Here is a 20,385-nt window from a genome sequence, read left to right as displayed (position 1 = left end):
AATAGGAGTGCACGCCCCCTAGCAGCTGGTTGCTGCCTGAAAGAGAAATGAACTGACTTTCCATTGAAGAATGAAGTAGATTCTAGCCAAAAGTTCTCCACATGCCCCTGGTGGCTGCCTAGTAGTAAGAGGAGAGAAGTACCTGGGGCATGTACCCACACCTGGTAAAGAAACTGCACACTGCTCCTAGGAACCTGAGAAAGAGACCGGGCAACGGAGTGCCATAATCCCCCCAGTGAGTGCTTGTCACCACCAGGAAGACAGACTGTACCAGAGAGAGAGAGACCCATGCCTGAGAAGGCAGCTCTTCAGCACACAGAAGGGAGTCAAGTCCCAAGCAGCACAGCAAAGAAAGGACAGCAAGCCCCACAGAGGGCACGAGAACACACGCTGTATGCATGCCCCGCAGTGGCTGTCGGACACCACAGCAAGGAAAAGGAGCAAGAACGCCAGGAGCTAGCAGGTGGCACTATCTCCAAGGGGCAAAGAGACCATGCAAGACTGCACCAGAGACCCCCGAGAGAGAAAGAAGAGGCCACACCAGCCGGTCGCCTTGTTAGCATATGCCCACCGTTGGCTTCTCAGTAAGCATGGGACATGGAGTGACTAACCCTGCCAAGCACACATTGACCAAGCCAGGATTCAGCATCACAATGGTGCAGCCTTGAGGCGCAAACACTGCGCCCTCGAGCGAAGAACAGGCAGAATGGAGGTTACCCGCCATCAATGAATCAAAGCACTAAGGAGATACTGCAAATGGAGATCCCAAAGGAGGTGCACCAGGTGACCCAAACACAGGAAGAAGATTGTGTTCATCCTAATTTCACTAGTGCCACCCCACAGTGGGCCAGAGACTATTAAGGGAGTGGTCCCAACACTGCATTAAGACAAGTTTCTGACCATTAACAGGCCCCAAAAGGGGTTCCAGGGCATTTAGCAGAACCTTGATTGATTAGTCACTCTGTTCAACGTGCTCATATAAAGCAAAATAAGGATCGAAATGACTGGCAAGGTGGCCCGAATATGTGGGGCGTCCACTGTCGTGCTAAAATAATAAAAGAAAAAGGAGAGAAAACAACAAGTAAACAATTCATGCTCACACAAAGTTTGCTCAGCCTAGAAGGGGTGCACAACTATGTATATAGTGATCTTGACTAGTGTCAGTTCCATGTGCTCGCCTTTTGGGGCCCATTACGTTAATGGGCAGAAACATGGTGACTACTAGGAGGGGAATATTTGTTAAAAAAAACCAGTCCTCTTTTTAACACTACCCCTTTGGACTACAGAATAAAGAGAGTTTTGGCCCTCTTGAAGTAGGTTTAACCAACACCACATATTATAATTTCTGATGCACTCTGTCCCTCACTGACTCTATCTCCATAGCTCATTAAAACACCTCTGCTCCTCCCACTTTTGGAGTTGAAGCCCGCACCACGGACCTTGCTGTCTGGATGTGAGGAGCGGACCCAATGATGAAGCATGCCACCCTTGGGTGAGTGAGGGTTCTCCTCCTTAAAAAAGATTCCTTCCATGGAAACAATTTCATCACGGCACACACCAATTTATCATTTCTGATATTGCATATCTCTAGGCAGTGTACTAGCATCTAGTCTTTTGAGTATCACTACACCAGGCATACTTAAGTGTGAATATAAGCCACTCCATCTTTGCCCTGTGCATCACTACCACCCCTGGAGCATCAAGTACTAGTGGAGTCACTGGGGAGTCAATTCTTTATTGTTTAAGTTAATCAAAACCATAACAATTTCATAATACAAGTAAAGTATCAATATAAATATAAAATTATAAAAAATGTATATAATAAGAGAGAGAAAAAAGAAAAGACATGTTAATTGTTTAGTCCTGAAAACCAGAAGTGGTGTCCTTATCATGAGACCAATTAAAATTTGTTCGTAATTCTGTAACGTCAGATTGTTGTCGAGTTACGGTTTTAGCAAATAATAACATTGAAAACATTTTAAACATTTTTTTTAAAAAATTGCAATAAAGATCCTAAACATTACTGTATTGGCAGTGCCACATAGTTTTTCTCATAAAATAATAGGAATTTCGTCATTTTACAGGTCAGCTGAGGGTTTGTTGTACCAAGCCCTCTAATGATGGCAGATCTACAAGTTCAAATTCCTCTGTCATTAAAAGCCTTTTTTAGTAGAGTAACGCATTTCGATTTTAGGCTGGGGCAGGCACATATGAGGTGGATAAAATCTTGCCATGCTACACCACATAAGCTACAAAATTTGACGCCTGTATACTTCCATGCTGGTTGATCAGCCAGGCTTGGTAATACCCCAAATCTGGTTGCCATCAGCTGGCATTTCAAGTGGGGCGAGTATATTGTGCCGAGGTATTCCGCCGGTCGGAGTGATGCATAGGATTGAAGAACCATCCAGCCGTGAGATCTTTTTGCTAAGGTACATTTGTCTTCCAATAATGATTGTAGCTTTGCCACCTTGTTTGTTATGCTACGGGAGACTTGGAAGGAAGGGTTCTGCGCCCAAAGTTCCTTTGTCTCGGTATCCTTCAACGTCATTTTCAAGAATTTGCCGTAGCTTGAATTTGGATCGTCCTCCTGGGCTTGCCACAGGGTGTCATTTAATGTATTAGATCGATTCTGCCAAAGTTTATACCAAGTTTTAATCACGGCATATTTTCTCCCTATCTCCTGCTTGATAAGGCCGAATTCCAGTCAGACCTGTGCCGGGGCTGCTGTCTGTGGTAGACTGAATACTTTTTTGTAGGCCTTTGTTTGCAGAGAGTCTAGGAGTTTTCCATCTTTACCATTTAACACTATGCTTGCATAGGTTATTGCAGGTAGTAGCTTCGCGGCCATCACATATTAGTGGCATGAAGAAGGGACCATATAGTTTCTTTGCAATGGCGCAAAAAGCATAAATAATGCCCTTTCCTTTTTTCCAGATATTGTTTCTGAAATTGAAAATGTAATCTTTTGTCTATGTATACCCTCAGGCACGTCTCTCCCATTTTGAATTGATACTGATACCGTGTGCAGTTCGTGACTGACATCGTTTTTGTTTTCGTGTTGGTAATTTCCAGGGCGTTGGTATTAGCAAACATTAGGAGCTCATTAAGTGCTCTTTGTAGGCCTACTCGGGTCAGACTAAACAAAACTATATCATCTGCGTACAAGAGATGCGTTATGTGCAATGTTCCCAAGCGCAGAGGATGTGTATTTGCTTGATCCAGTCGGGGTTCGCCGACCTTGTCCGGAATACGCCGCCTCGCGGTCCGTGTCACCGCCCAGTGACCCAGGACGTTTTGCAAGTCTATTCGTGCCTCCAGTTGAGAACTTAACCGATACCACTGTGGTGCTTTCATCATCGCATACCTAAGAAAAAAACCCTCGCACTGTCCACCTTTCATTGGGAACTAGCCCAGTGGCGCCCTGTGAGAAGACTCTTTCCTAACCCTCGGGACCCCAGATACGGACTCCGATACACTGGGACTATTACTGCAACCCTGAGTGAGGTATCTAAATGAATAGGAGTCCCCTCCAAGAACCGTGCATCGTGGAACATCGGTTCCCCTCACTCCATTCAGTGAGTGGCCCCGTGCTTTGATCCTAGACACGCACCCCCCCTGTGTTATCTTAGAACCTCAGAGCCCACGGGCCGTTGGATACCGAAAGCTCCATAAAACATCTCCACTGTCCCCCAGTGTGAAATTTTGCGATCATGTCCCCGCTCCCTGGTCCTCCTCGCCCTGATGAAGATGCAGCCTAACTAGGCTCAGCATCGAAACGCGCGTTGGCGTGACTCCCCTGGATGGCTACTGTGTAGTGTTTGTTTTACCATCTCATGCACATTGGTTTGCCTCCATTTTACAGCTTTAGCACAAATTGCCATCAGATATCGTCAGTGCAGGCTGCATTGTACCATCGTTATTGCTTATATATGAGCATATAAATATTATTTTGAGTGTGGTTGTGATTGATAGTGTTCTGAGTGGATGTGAGTGAAAGTATCATTAGTGGATGACTGTGGGAGTGAGCGGGATCTGAACAAATGTAATTTTTTTGGCACATTGTATAATAGATTTATTATCACTTGATGTTGTATATGTTTCTGACTATTTATGCTGAACCCCCTATAAAAATGTTAGTTTGACCAATGAAAAATAAAACATATGTATTTTTCTACCAATGTATGGACTTTATGTGATGAATTGCCAGCTCTGACGTGTAACCCCTTGTCACCTTCTGTTTGAGTGTTAGGATCTCCTTGTGGGACCTCACAAGCTACCCTGGCAGGGTTCTCTCATGTTCTATTTAGCAGTCGGGGTGAGAGGTCTGCCATAAAGAGGTTAAACAAATGGGGGGCTAATACACAGCCTTGTTTTTGACCAATCTCAGTTTGTATCTTGTTGGATAATTTTGTACCATTCACCATTTTCACACGGACCCACGTGCTTGTATACAGTTGTATAATGGGTCGTAACATTGTTTCCGGGAGACCTAGAATCTGTAATTTGGTCCATAGCAGCCCACGGTTCACACGATCAAATGCGGCTTTGAAGTCTATAAAACACAGTTGTAGTGGTCTTCGCTGGCGTTTGCACTTATCTGCTATTGTGGCAAGGGCTAAAATATTTGTTGTTGTGCCACATCCTTTGCGTAACCCAGTTTGGTTAAATAGGATCAGCCCTTTTATATTGGACCATTCTACCAAGTCCTCCAGGATATATGAGGCAAAATATTTCGCTTCCACGTCCATAAGTGCGATTAAGAGATAGTTTGCCGGGTCTGCCCTGTCCCCTCCCTTGAAGATCGGATTAATGATTGACCCTTTCCAGCTTGCGGGAAGGGTATTTGTTAGACTGATTTCGTTGTAGAGACCTGATAACGATTTTGCCCAATAGTCGGGATCAGCCCTGAAAATGGCCTGGGGATGCCATTTGGGCCTGGGGCCCCATCGTTGCGACCCATTTTAGGTCTCGGCTTAGAGACGCGCGATGCGCGTTCTCGCCAGAGAACTATAGCAATCGTTTCAGCCGACAAAGGGAGACAAGAGCTGGGCACATGCCCAGCATTGTGAATGGGAGAGGGAGCGACAAGAGCTGGCCACGCGCGGATTTGGTCGAGCGCACGCTCACGGCGACGGCGTCTCCGCCGCGCGCCGATGACTGATCTCTCCCTCAGCAGCCTTTGCCTGGCTACATCTCCCGCACCTGATGTGCCGCACCGGGACGGCGGTGCGAGGCAGCGCTTCAAAGCCGCTGCCGACCGCGTTACCCTATTGTCAAGAATGGTGTAATGAGCGGAGAGTGCCAGAAGTCGAAGCATCCTGGCATTTCAGCTCAGTGAAGTCCCGCTAATGATGTCTGCGCCGGGGGCAAGCGGAGCTGTAATGATGCGTCCTGAGGGCGACTCAACGACCTGATTAAATAAACATCTCGTCTGCGATCCTTGGTTTCATAACATAAACTGTTTGTCATTGTGAAAAATCAATATAACCACTATGCTCTAATTGGCACGATGCATGCTAACTGCTCAAGACGGGGTCGTGCAAATGAATACACGTGACGAAATACCTTCATTTATTAAGGAAATGATTATAGACTGTGGGGTTTGTTAATTTAGTGTGTGCTTCATTAATAACATAATGTTTTTAATAATGCTTATTTCAACATTGTTTCAAGTTCAGAGACTTGTACGGTCACTCACATAGACAAACGCACGGGCTGCAGGCTCATTTTCTTTCATTGTGCACCATGCGAAAAGTATTTTTATTTTACCAACGTTAAAATGTAGCTCTTCTCCCAGATGGACGAGCGGCGCTCTCTTGGTGTGAAAACGAAAGCACTTTGCGAAGGCAGCACAAGCCTACAAAGTATTTTTAATTGCTATATTTTAGTGAAGAAAGCAGACGTAGCGTGTCACCTTGAAACCGCTATTATGGGTGTCTCGGGTCACCGTCATGGAGACACGGTAGTTAGCTAAAAACAGCAGAGCAGCGCTGCTGGCCCTTTAAAAAGGCAGCCATGAAGCAGAAGGCTGTTGGTGCCGAGTTGATGTAGTTTCTCTCATCACTCTGGCAGCCACACACACACACAGCCACACACACACACACACACACAGCCACACACATACAGCCACACACACACAGCCACACACACACAGCCACACACACACAGCCACACATACACAGGCACACACCCACAGCCACACACACACAACCACACACACACAACCACACACACACACACAGCCACAACCACACACACACATACACACAGCCACATACACACAGCCACATACACACAGCCACACACACACACACACACACACACACAGCCACACACACACACAACCACACACACACAACCACACACAAACACAACCACACACACAGACAACACACACACACACACACCACCACACGCACCACACACACACACACACACACAACCACACACACAACCACACTGTCAGTGCACGCTTTCATCAGACACACACCACCAGCCGTCAGTGCACACTTTAACCAGGTACACACACCACCAACCGTCAGTACACGCTTCCACCAGGCACAAACACCACCAGCCATCAGTGCACAATTTCTACAGGCACACCCGCCACCAGGCATCAGTGCACACATCAATTGTTAACGCATCCACAAATAACTATTGTAGCAATCGCAGTATGGCGCACTTTACTTTCAAACATATTCATCTAAAGCGCAGCATGCCACCACTGCTACAAAAATAAATACACATTTTTTTGGCCTACAATTTATAGACTTTTGGTGCAATTGGTGTTGCAATATTAAGCAATGCCAATAGCTCAAACTTAATTAACCTGAGACCTATTGCATTGTAAATGCTTGTTATATTATTTTGGCAATATCTTCTAATATGTGGTATTGACTTTTCAGGGCTGGGGTGGTACCGAGATCTTGTTATCCAGAGTGATTCTTCCCTGAGAGTTTTGGGACAAGAGTTTTGCTGTTACTATTAGTTACACTTTTTGTGAATGCTGTGTGATCTTCAAATGTTTTACTTAGATGAACTACCCAGACGTTCTCTGATACCGAGGCATTGTTTATCACTTTTTTTGATCTTATTGTGCCGTTTACTAATTCCCAAAAGAGCCTGTTGTTTGCTTGTTTGGCACTAAAAAGTAGCTTCGTCCAGAAAGTCTCCTGTTGTGCTTTCTGGTCCTTCCAGATTTTAATATTCTACAGGCTCTCGATATTCTTTATTTCCCACCAGGTGTGATTTGGGGCTTTCTGTGTATTGTTTTTCCTCATCGCCTTTCCTAGTTCTTTTCTTAATGAGTAGACCTTGCTGGACATATTTACATCGGGCTTGAACCTTCTGGTCTGTGCATGCTTCATTTTAGGTGCCTGAATTAATAGTTTGTTCGTGAAGATGGACCATTTCTCTACTGAGTTTTTGCCGGATATAATCTTTGCTTCAATTATTCCTTTTGCTAATGATGTTAGTTCAGGCAGAGTTTCCACTGACCATCTTATTTGTTTCAGATTTGTTGTAGTCAATTGACCCTTCTCCATGGGAGCCGGGCGATGTTTTAGATAGCCTGTTTACAGTTCGAATACCTGATATGAATGATCACTTCGAGTTGAGTGCTCGATCATATATTTCATCACGCGAGCGAATAAAGGAAGCGTTAAAATTGTATAATCTAAGATTGACTGAGAGTGGGCACCCTGATAGGTCCACCGCGGAGGAGTGTCGTCTTTAGTTCTACCGTTTAAGACTCACAAGCCAAGATGTTCTAGTGCCAAGACCAGCTTTTGCCCATTCAAATCATGTCTCTTTATTGAAGAGGATGATTGTGAAGGAACAGCCCATAGCTCGTTGTCTGCTATCAGCTGGTCATCATCATCTGGTGTATGGATTAAATTCGAATTGAAATTGCTGGTTATTATTATCTCCCAGGCTGGGTTTTTCAAATCTGATAGAAGTGATTATCGACATCAGTTTGTCAGATTGTGCCTCTTTTCTTCTGGCATTTGGATGAAAGTAGAGATTTATTAATATTACTGTTCTCTGATTTTAAGGCCCCTGCACCATGTTAATTACTTGTAGGTCTGATGTCGTACTTGATAGTTGTTCAGTTTTTATATTTAGAGCCATTGATATATATATTGCTAAGCCACCCTTCGGCCTTCCATGTTTATGTGTTCTGGTTGCCGTTACATGGTGGAGCGTGTAGTTGGCCACGTCCTTGCACTCCATCAGTCATGTTTCTTGGAGAGCGATGATGCCATAATACTCCCAATATGCTGGGGCATTGTCTTCCTCTAGTTCAGTTTTTGCACCAGTGATATTCCAGGATAAAAATGTTACAATACTATTATTGGTGCTTTTACCCTTCGTGGCGAGTCATTCTATTTTCCAGACGTTTAGAGCTGTGGCCATCCAATTCCATTTGTTGCTATCTTGTTGTGTGGTTTGACTCCCCGTAACATCTTCGGAAGGGTTTATTTTTCCTCTAGCATTTTGAAGTACTGAGCACACTGGGACGTTCTGTTGCTCTTTCTTTGGTTTCTTCGGCACAATTAGTATAGGTGAGGGATATCGTCGCTTTGTTGGTCTTTTTCATTGTAATGCCCCAACCTTCGAACTCTTGTCTGGCATTCATTATTAGAGCCACTATTTCATCGTAGTCAAATGCTTTAAGGTAAAATTTCAGATGTAAGTCTTAGGCCTAGATGTATCAAGCCTTTTGCGAATCGCAAACAGTCTATTGGCATGTTTTGGCATGCATCAAAAATTCGCAAATTAAGGAATCACAATAATTTGCGATTCCTTATTTTGCGATTCCTTAAATGCTATGTATGTAGCATTTTTCAATTGCGAATTTTGGTTAAGAAATCGCAAATTACCACCAACTTGTAGTTGATGTTAATTTGCGAATTCTTTTAAAAATGCACAATTTGGAATTTTTAAGGTGGCATATGATGCACACACATGCGGCATGTATGTGCGCCACATGCACACAAATGTACATTTCAGGGGTGCATCAGGGTGTCCTTGAGACACCCCTGCACCCTTGAAATTATTCTCAATTTGCGACTAGCAAATTGCGAATCGCAAATTGAGATTAATTTCTCAATCATTCCTATGGGCCTCCTGGCCCATAGGAATGAATGGGAAATTATTCCTTAGTTGCGAATTAAGAAATCGCTAAAAAAATAGCAATTTTTTACATACATCCCATTTTGCGATTTCTAAATAGCGATTCCTTAAAAATCGCTATTTAGAAATCGCAAAGGGGTATGTTGATACATCTACCCCCTAATATGTCCCCTCTGCTGAGGAGATATTGTTGTCCCTGAGAGATAAAAAGGGGGGTTAATATGATCTGCTTGTTCCAAATATTTTCTTGACTGTTTCCCGATGGTTTAACTATAGGTGCTGAACATTGAAGTATCTCTCTTTGACTGATTCCATGTCTGTCGCCTGTTTGCGTATTGATTTGGTTATACATTTTTCCTTCAATACGTCTTTTTTTGGGAAGTTTGTTTGCTCCATCTCAGTGGTGCCCTCTGTTTGCACTGGGTTATTCCTAGAAACAGATGATTGCTTCACACAAGTCAGTTTTGATACCTCCCTTTGATTATTTCCATGTCTGTCACCCATTTGTGTATTGATTTTAATTATCAATTTTTCCTTCAATACATCTTCTTTTGGCAAGTTTCTTTGCTCCATCTCAGGGATGCCCTTTTTTTGCACTGGGTTGTTCCTAGAATCCGATGATCGCTTCACATGAGTACGTTCTGATACCTCTCTTTGATTAATTCTTGGTCTATCCCCTGTTGATTTATTGATTTTAATTGTGAAGTTTTCCTTCCTTTCAATCTCATTTAGGCGGTGTCTTTGCTCCATCTCTGGGCTGCCCATTGTTTGCACAGGGTTATTCCTGATAGTAGATGGTCGCTTCGCGAGAGTTAGTTCCGATGCACATAGGTTTTGAATTTGATTTATCTGCATCATATTAAATGATTCGTCCGTTTGTAGATTATGACTTAGTGAGGTTAACAAGGTGTGAGCTCCCTGTTGTTGCTCTTCCTCAACTGTAGACCTTTGGTCAATATGTGTACTTGGCATTTCTGGACCTGTATTAATTTTTTTGGTTTCAAAGACATGAAACCATCTCCTGCTGGTATTCATATCTTGTATTGTGTTCTGATTGTTCTTTCTGGATTTCCTTGCTCTTTTCCGCTGTCTCTTGGTTTGCCGGCATATCTCTGTCTTGCCTTGGCCATCTGGTAAGGTCAGATGAGCATTTGCATGGGCCATGTTTTTGACTATCATCCTTATCCCTTCACTGCTCATCTTTGGTTGATCCTTCCCGGGATTACTGTTGTTATTTTTGAGACATTCAGCTCTGTCCGAGATCATTGATGTATCTGCCATAATCAGTTGCTTTGAGTGACCAGAAATAGAAGTTTGTAGGTTTGGCTTTGAGGTCTTACTAATGAGATTTGTGTTTATTGCCCCACCATAGTCGATCTTTTGCCTTTCGTTTAGAATGCTTGTTAAAATAGCTGTAACATTACTTGGCTTATCGATTATTGGGCCACATACACAATCTTTGCCTACTACTGCATTTATTTCTCGCTCCTTAATAGTCAGATCCGCAAACGTTTCTAATTTTGTATTAATTCCTGCGATATATGAGGCTATTATATTCATCAAGTCAATCTAGGTATCTAACTTGTCTGACTGCATATTAAGTGCTGTTATTGTGGTTTCTAGCACTTTTAATAATGATGAATATGCTGACTGATGGATCCCTTCTTTTATTTCCAATGCGGGCCTTCCTCCACTACTATCTCCACTTCTATCTTGCTCCACTACTTTATCTGCTATTATTAAGTCATTCTGAAAAATACTTTTTGTGTTGGCACTTTTATGCAACCGTGCAGTCAGATCTTGATCATTTCTTTTCGTATTGTGACTTGTTAGGCTCTGAGTTTTGATAGGCTGTTCCAATGTACTTGATATTTCAATTATTGGTTGCTCTATCTTTTTTCCTATTGATACTTTACTCTTTCCATTCTCTGTGTGGTCGAGTCTCGGCTTCCAGAGCCTACAGGAGGTCAGTGTTGTTTGTTAATGAAATTGAGTGCCGCTCGAAGCCGTGGGGGGTGCTGCTCGAAGCCGTGGATTGTTGCTGCTGCCATATTGAGGGGAAATTGAAGAACTACTAAGCCCAGGAGGCTGAGGACTCTGCTCAACTGCTCCCCTGCTCCCCGCCCACACGCGCTACTTAAAGGTTCACGGCCCCCGCTTCACGGGAGCCGCTCGAAGCCGTGGATTGTTGCTGCTGGCATATTGAGGGGGAAATTAAAGAACTATTAAGCCCAGGAGGCTGAGGACTTTGCTCACCTGCTCCCCGTAGCCCTGCCCACACGCGGCCCCCGCTTCGCAGGCGCCGCTCGAAGCCGTGGATTGTTGCTGCTGGCATATTGAGGGGGAAATTGAAGAACTACTAAGCCCAGTAGGTGGAGGACTTTGCTCACCTGCTCCCCGTAGCCCCGCCCACACGCGCTACTTAACGGCTCGTGGCCCCCACTTCGCAGGACGCACGTGGGCGTGTGCCGGGTGAAGCCCGGGACAAGGGCGGGATCGTCTAAGGCCGTCGTAGGCTGGCGGAGGCTGGGCTGGGCCACCCCCCTAACTTGTCGCTCCCAAAAGTGAGACTGTCTTTGATTGTTCCTGAACTCTAGCATGTATTTTTGATCTTAGTAAAGCTATTGCATTGTTGTGTTGTTGTTATTAGCTTCTAGTATATTTAAAAAAGACAAATCTACTAAACGTTTAGAGAAATGGCACTTCGTTCAGGTAAAGGGAGGAAGGCAACGTCAGGCCATATTGGGGGAACAGTTACTGGGACTTTGGACCAGTTCATAACTGGGGCCGCAGTAGTATTAGAACATGAAATAGCCCTAACTGAAAAGAGATTATCATTAGAACCTCTATTCGCTAAGCGATCGTCGTTGGGCACTATTATGACAGCTGTAACACCAGAACAGCCATCTATCCAGCCATCCGACGGTGAACACCTGCTGGGAGTAAGCATAGAGTCTGATGGGTCTGCGGGGCTTATTGTTTGTCCCTCGGTTAACACCACTAAAGAAAGTACATTATCAGCTGGAATTAGGCCTGAAGAAATGAGCACTCCCATTGCATCCATTGATTTAAGATCCAAAAAACAACTGGCCAAGTAACAACTGGTAAAAGAAAGCACGGGGGAGGCCCTCAAAAGGGAAGATGCCCAAAAGTTACTAAAATAAACAATACAGTGGGGGATTTGACATCGCACACCCAATCGTTATCAACTAGCGCACCTTCTCGATTGCCTACTAAAGCCCTAAACATTCCGACAACCAAGACATCGCAGCGTCTCTCCTTAGCAACACAAGTACCTGAAGGCTTCATGGAACAAATAGAGCAGTTAATGAAGTCCTTGATGCTACCCTTACTTGAAAGGATAAAAGGAATAAACGAGAATTTGGGGAAGTTAGAACGATCTGTAACGGCTAACTCGCATACATTGGAAAAAGTTGTGGGCAGCATACAGAACCCTGGTTCCTTATTACAAAAAAAGAACAGCTCAAGAGACTAATAATATTACAATAGATACTTCCCCCAACAGTAAATACAGCGAATGGGTTACAAAGAATAACTTTTAATAAGAGTAGGACAGAGATAGAAAGGGAAAAGCAAAACACCAGGGAAGGAGCAAAAGAGACTGGGAGGGACTGCGGAAAGGAGATTGCAGCCTCTGAGCTGGATGGCGAAATAACGGGAAGAATAGGTGAAAAGGACGGAAAAATTAAGCACCCACGTATTGATTTACCGCCAGACTCAGAACCTTATACGGTGATACTGACAGGGGTCCCTGAGATTCATAACGGTAAAACGGAAACCCATAGTGAACTGAAAAATAAGGTTATTTTCTGGCTCAACAATAATAGATCACTCCCGGGTCACACTAACGCAGAAATTCTATGTCAGAAGGGTGAGCTGGCTAGGCCATAGAACAAAGGAGCTAGGGGGGACTGTATCGTTGTGAATGTCAGAGACACCAGGGTGGTGAGGTATATCTGTGATTGGCGAGGGCATAGAGGGGATGGTGGAATTCAAACCTTTGATCTGAGTTATTTTTACCCATGCTCCTTTCTGGGCCCGTCTTTTGTTCCATTAAATGCGAGAGAAATGCAGCACAGAAGATCATATACTGCATATAGTATTGAGTTCCGCATCCCCGTGTTTAATCATTTTGACACTCTTCAAGGATTGGAGGGGGTGGACTGACTGAGGCGTAGTTACTATAGTATCAACTTGGACCCTGTTGTTGTAAATGAAAGCTTAATACAGGAAAATGTAATTGAAGGAGGCGGAAATAGCCGGGTTGAACTAGGAATAGGCCCGGAGGATTCTGATAAGGTTTGTGCTGGAATTATGGTTTATAGTGACAACGATTTGAATACACTGATAGTTGATAAAGCAGCTAACCCTGGACCTATTGTTGTGGAGGATGCTACAAATATAAAGGGAACATGGCCAATAATATTTTGGAACATTGCGGGCCTTAAATCCAAACTGTCAAATTGTACTTGGGTAAACATGATCAAAGAGTACGATATAGTAAGCCTACAAGAAACATGGGCGATAGAGGCTTCACATTTGTGCTGTTTTAAGACTTTCCACTCACCGGCAATTGGTTCACTATATGGTAGGGCTAAACGGGGACTGTGTACCTATGTGTCGAACCTGCTTAAGTGTTGTAAGATCGAGATGGTCTTTAGTAACCGGTATTATCATATAATTAGGATAGTTATTGATCGAAACCTTCATATGATCATTGTTAATTTTTATAATAATGTACTGGTGGAAGTCACGGAACAAACATTTATAAGCTTGGGTAAAGATATTAAATGTCTGATGGAAGGGAGAGCAAAAGAAGTTTGTGTCATCTGGGGTGGGGACTTTAATTGCTCCTTGTGTAAACGTGGGGAAAAGGGTACTTGTGGCCTAATGTTGGATAAGGTGACCAGCTTAAGCCATTTTGAACATACCACCTGTGGGAATAACTTAAATGAGATCATTTTTACCTGCGACCTGGGCTTTGCGAACAGAATTGGCTGTAGCGATGTCCCATGTCCCAACGTTTAATGGTAGAGGTGCATATACCACCATAGATTTTGTACTGATTTCAGACAGATAGGGCAGGGAGGTTCATGTTTTTAAAACCCTAGACAATCCTTTAAGTGATCTCTTCCCCTTAAGTTTGGAGATTGTAAAATTAGGCAAAGATCGGCCCAAGATATGTGAACCAAGCAGTCAAGTACGGAATATAGCCCTTAGTCGGCAGAATGGTTACACTCTGAAATGGAGTAAAGTGGTACCTGAAGATTTCTTAATTACATTAATTAAGAAATGTAATTTTAGCATTAAAGCTTGTCTTGATGAAAATGCGGATCATTTGGTTGATATAACAAATTTTAGAATTATTGCTGAACATGTTAAAAATAGTCTTTGGGTAGAGACAAAAATTTGAAGGAGAATCCTTCGAGCTGGTTTGATACAGCTTGTACCAAGAGTTATACCAAACTTAAGCTTTCTATAAATGCCTCCACTAGAGATACCATTCTCATAAAGGAGTTAAGGAAGGAGTATAAGAAAAACCTTAAGATGAGGAAAGACACCATTAAAAAGGAAGCATGGGACGCACTGTGTGAGGCATCCCAGAATAAAGATTCGGCGGCCTTCTGGAAAATAGTAAATGTGCCTCTTTTTATTGATAAAACAAAGGCCAGGGTAGAGATAGCTATTTCTGATATGGAATGGGTTAAACATTATGAAGAATTGTATTGTGCCAAAAGTGATCAGGACCAAGTCCCCATTGAGGATACCGTGAGGATAGAGATAGCAGAGACTAGGGTCAAATTGGAATTGAGCATTGATTTGAGTGAAGTACATGTGAGCATAAGAGAAAGCGCTGGAGGCAAAGCCCCTGGCCCCGACGGATTTCCAGTTGACCTTTATAAGAACAACATGGATCTTTGGGGCCCACTGCTCACCCACCTTTTCAATGCATCCTGCTTTCATGGGTTACTACCCTCATGGTGTGAGTCAATAATTGTTCCAATATTTAAAAAGGGCGATAGATCGAGCTGCCAATGCTATCGCCCTATCTCACTTTTGGATTCTACTATTAAGATCTTTGGCCGAGTAATTTTGAACAGATTGCAATCTTGGGCTGATGAACGCTCAATAATCAGCGATCTTCAATATGGTTTTAGGAAAGGCTTAGGCACCATTGATCAGTGTCTTAATTTGCACATTCTATTAGAAAAATACACCAAAGCCAAGGGTGGTTGCATGTTTTTAACCTTTCTTAACTTAAAGTCAGCCATTCTAAATTATGTCTGGTCCTTCGGAACCTAGGGGTAGAGGAAAACATAATTAGTTTCCTCAGGGAACTCTACGCAGGGGCTACAGCTCGGGTTAGGTATGGAAAAAATGGCGAATGCACTGATTTATTTACCATCGTGAGAGGAGTGCGGCAAAGCTGCGTCCTTGCTCTTTTTTTATTTACTATATATCAACGATCTTGAAAGAACATTTTATTTATTTTTTGTCCTCATTTGCCTTTGCCCATGTCCAAGTAGGCTGCCACCGACCACCACTATGTGCAGAGAACCCCGTGCTCCACGCCTAAGCTAGGAGCTCAAGGAGGCCGCATGTACCGTATTTTCTTGGCGGAAGAGGGCAAAAACCCACAGAGAAAGGAAACCAGGGTTGACCGGCAAACTCCATCAAAGTGTTTTACCACCTGTCGGACCTTCAAATGACTGGAGGGGCCCTTTACCGTAAGTCCGTGGAGCAGGATGAAGGCATAATCATAGGACCCGGGGGGAAGAAAAAAAAAAAAACACCCCGGAAATCCTATTTCAATTCAATTCAAAAGTGCTTTATTCGAGTAATTACTCATAAAAGCAGACAAACAAACACATAATAAAATACAATTAAATTTCTAAGTCAGCATGACTTTAAGCACAAATACACATAAAAAGAGATTTAAAATAACATTACATCCAGTTAATTACCATCAAGGTGCAAAGTTCATATTATAAAAACATATTAAAAAACAATCCAAATACATAGATTAAAAATTAATATAAAAATTTTTTGTCAGATAGACACCAGGCATGGGAACAGAGAATAGATAAACTAGCAGTCTCTGATCAACTAGGCAGAGAGTAGTCACCCTACTAGCAATCTCTGTCTAGTTACCCACGCCCACCCCAAGTACTTTGCGGTCGCTATGATAATCCAACTTAAGGAGGTAGTTTTAACAATACGTATTTCCATTTTACCAAAAGCTCCCAGAAGGCGAGATTTTTTCTAGATCAAGACCCAGCCAAGTCCATTTTGGAGACTTCATAGAGAGATGTCAACCACTCAGCATATGAGGGAGATGTTACCTCAACCCAAGACCTACAGATCTGTCTCCTTGCCAGGAGGATGGCGTAAAACAGAAAATGTCTGGCTTTTCCACAGATTTTTTCATCGATCCCAAAGATAATCAGGGGGAGCGTGATGTTCAGTGTGATGTTGAGAATAGAGCACAGGGTGTTCTTCACCCCCCCCAAAAGAGGCTGATGGCGGGGCAGTCCATAAATATATGCACATCCGAAGCTTCAGGGAGCTCACATTTATTGCACTTCTTTCCCGCTTGAAATTTTGCTAGTTTTTGGGGAGAGAGATAAGCTCGATGTAGCGTAAAGAGGTGGTTTCGCCTCAACCAGACTGGTTTCACGATTTTATATAAGAGGCTAAAGGACTCTCTGGGCCGGTCACCCCACGCACCGCGCACACTCCCCGTGAGTGAGCCCAGGCTGCCTCTGATCCCACTGAGTGCCGCCGCTGCCCGTAGCTGTGCTCCTGATCGTTTATATTTTGTCATTGCCTCTGTTGCGTGTTTTAGTTTTTGCCTCTGTTGCGTGCCTCATATTTACCGCTGTTGAGTTTATTTTTGTATTTTGCCTTTGCTTCTCGTCGTTGCCTCTGTTTCAGCGTATTTCTGCCCCCTGCCGCGTTCCCGCCCTCTCCCTGCTTCCCGCCGCTGCTCCCCTGTGGCCCCACCCCTTTCTTTTCTGTATCCCTCCCATTGGCCGCCCCGCTCCCGCCTCCCAGCTGCTCCTCCCTCCCACTTCGCCATTTATGGCGGAGGGCACGCGTACGCGCAGCGGGTGCGCCGATTGTGTGCCGAAGGCGCGCCAAAGGCAAGCCCGTCCGCACCTGGACCGCGCCCAGCGCCAGTAACCCTGGTCCCCGCAGATGCCAGCCCACCCGCCGGACTTACAACGCCGCCACCCTCAACGCACTCAACGCTGGCCGGATCCCCGGCTGCTACCGAGCCACCCCGAGACGCACCCACGGACACTTCACCTGCCAAGCCTGCAAGTTCACCTGCCTCCGGACCTGCACTACACCCGCCAAGCAGAGCACCAGCAGCAACCACCTGAAATGCATCCTGCTCAACACCCGCTCCATCCACAGACACGCCGTGGAGATCTGGAACCTCCTCGACATGACATCGCCAGACGTCACCTTCCTCACGGAAACCTGGATGAACGCCTCCTCAGCGCCCGACATCGCCATCCCGGACGGATACAAAATCACCCGGAGGGACCGCTTCAACCAGACTGGAGGAGGCATCGCCATAGTACACAAGAACACCATCCGCATCACGATCAACTCCGACGACACCCTCACAGCCGCCGAACACCTGCACTTCCAGATACACACCGACCCCAAGACCACACTCAGAGGCACCCTCATCTACAGACCCCCGGGACCATGCACACAATTCAGCGAAGACATCGCAGACTTCATCAGCCCGCACGCCCTCCCCTCCGCCAACTACATCCTCCTAGGAGACCTCAACTTCCACCTGAAGAACAACAATGACAGCAACACCACCACCCTGCTGGACAACCTCGCCAACCTCGGACTCAAGCAACTGGTGAACACCCCCACCCACTACGCCGGACACACGCTGGACCCAGCCTTCTCCTCCAGCAAGTACATATCCTTCAGCCACGCTATCGGACTTCACTGGACAGACCACAGCTGCGTCCACTTCAGCTTCCGAAGGACCACGACTCACCACCAGCCACAACAGGTTCCCCGCAGAAGCTGGAACAAGATCACCACCGACCAGCTCACCACATCCCTGAGCTAGAACCCTCCCGCCAGCTAAATGGACCCCAGCCAAGCAGCCAACAACCACACTCAGTGGATCACCATCTGCGCAGATGACCTCGCTCCACTGAAGACCCCTCCCAGCAGACCCGGCAGCAAGAAAGCCCCCTGGTTCACCGACAAACTCAAGAGCTCCAAGAAGAACTGCCGTACCCTCGAAAAAGCCTGGCGCAAAGACCCGACTACAGACAACATGACCGCCCTCAAGCGCGCCACCCGCAAACACCACCAGCTGATCCACTCCACCAAGAAGACAGCATTCAAGGAACGACTAGACAACAACGCCCACAACAGCAAGGAACACTTTAGCATCATCAAAGAGCTCTCCAACCCCAGCGCCGGAAACAACGACATCACTCCCTCGCAAGACCTCTGCAACTCGCTCGCCTCGTTCTTTCACAGCAAGATCGCAGACATACACAACAGCTTCAGCACACAGCCCACGCACCCTACCACCGAACCGACGCCCCCCACCACCACCCTCCGCCCCTGGACCCCGGTCAGCACCGAAGACACCATCCGCACAATGAACACCATCCACTCCGGATCACCAACCGACCCATGCCCCCACCACGTCTTCAACAAGGCCGACTCCGTCATCGCACCCCAACTCAGGGACATCATCAACTGCTCCTTCAACACCGCCACCTTCCCGGAGAGCCGGAAGCATGCCAAACTCTGCGCCCTCCTGAAAAAACCATCAGCGGACCTCACAGACCTCAAAAACTACCACCCCATCTCGCTCCTCCCTTTTCCTGCCAAAGTCATCGAGAAGACCGTCAACAGTCAGCTTGCCGCCTTCCTCGAAGCGAATGGATCCCTCGACCACTCGCAATCCGGTTTCTGAGCCAACCACAGCACCGAGACCGACCTCATCGCAGCCACTGACGACATCCGAGCCCTGCTCGACAACGGGGAAACAGCGGCCCTCATCCTCCTGGACCTCTCCGCAGCGTTCGACACTGCCTGCCACCGCACCCTAGTGCAGCGCCTCAACAACATCGGAATCCAAGAGAAGGCACTCGAGTGGATCATCTCCTTCTCGCCCGAAGAACCCAGAGAGTCCGCCTCCCCGTTCAGATCCGAGGCCACCAAAGTCATCTGCGGCGTACCACAAGGATCATCTCTCAGCCCCACCCTCTTCAACGTCTACATGAGCCCTCTCGCTGCCATCGCACGCTAACACAACCTTAACATCATCTCCTACGCCGACGACACCCAGCTGATCCTCTCCCTCACCAACGACCCCGCCACCGCCAGAACCAACCTCCACGAAGGGATGAAAGACGTAGCCGAGTGGATGAAGAACAGCCACCTGAAACTGAACTCAGACAAGACAGAAGTCCTCATCCTGGGATCATCACCCTCTGCCTGGGACGACTCCTGGTGGCCCCTTGCCCTAGGCAGCGCACCCAAACCAACGGACCACGCACGCAACCTGGGCTTCATCCTGGACTCCTCCCTCTCAATGACCAGACAAGTCAACGCCGTCTCATCGTCATGCTTCAACATCCTACGCATGCTCAGAAAGATATTCCGATGGATTCCCACCGAAACCAGGAAGACGGTCACTCAGGCACTCGTCACCAGCCGACTGGACTACGGAAACACACTATATGCCGGAACCACAGCCAAACTGCAGAAAAGACTCCAACGCATCCAGAACGCCTCCGCACGACTCATCCTGGACATCCCCCGACACAGCCACATCTACGGACACCTGAGAGACCTGCACTGGCTCCCCGTCAGCAAAAGAATCACGTTCTGACTCCTCACCCACGCACACAAGGCCCTCCACGACCGGGGACCCAGGTACCTCAACAACCGCCTTACCTTCTACACTCCCACCCGCCAGCTGCGATCGACCAGTCACGCCCTCGCCGCCGTTCCACGCATCCGAAGAGCCACCACGGGAGGAAGATCCTTCTCCTACCTGGCTGCCAAGACTTGGAACTCCCTCCCCATCCACCTCCGTCTGACCCAAGACCACCTCTCCTTCAGGAAGCAACTCAAGACCTGGCTGTTCGAGCAGTAGCTGACCCTCCCTCCCCCAAGCGACTTGAGACCCTCCGGGTGAGTAGCGCGCTATACAAATTTCTT

The sequence above is a fragment of the Lissotriton helveticus genome, chromosome 3_1, assembly GCF_964261635.1.
Source record: "Lissotriton helveticus chromosome 3_1, aLisHel1.1, whole genome shotgun sequence".
Lineage (NCBI taxonomy): Eukaryota > Metazoa > Chordata > Amphibia > Caudata > Salamandridae > Lissotriton > Lissotriton helveticus.
The sequence above is the reverse complement of the archived record's forward strand: the minus strand, read 5'-3'. Positions refer to the sequence as shown.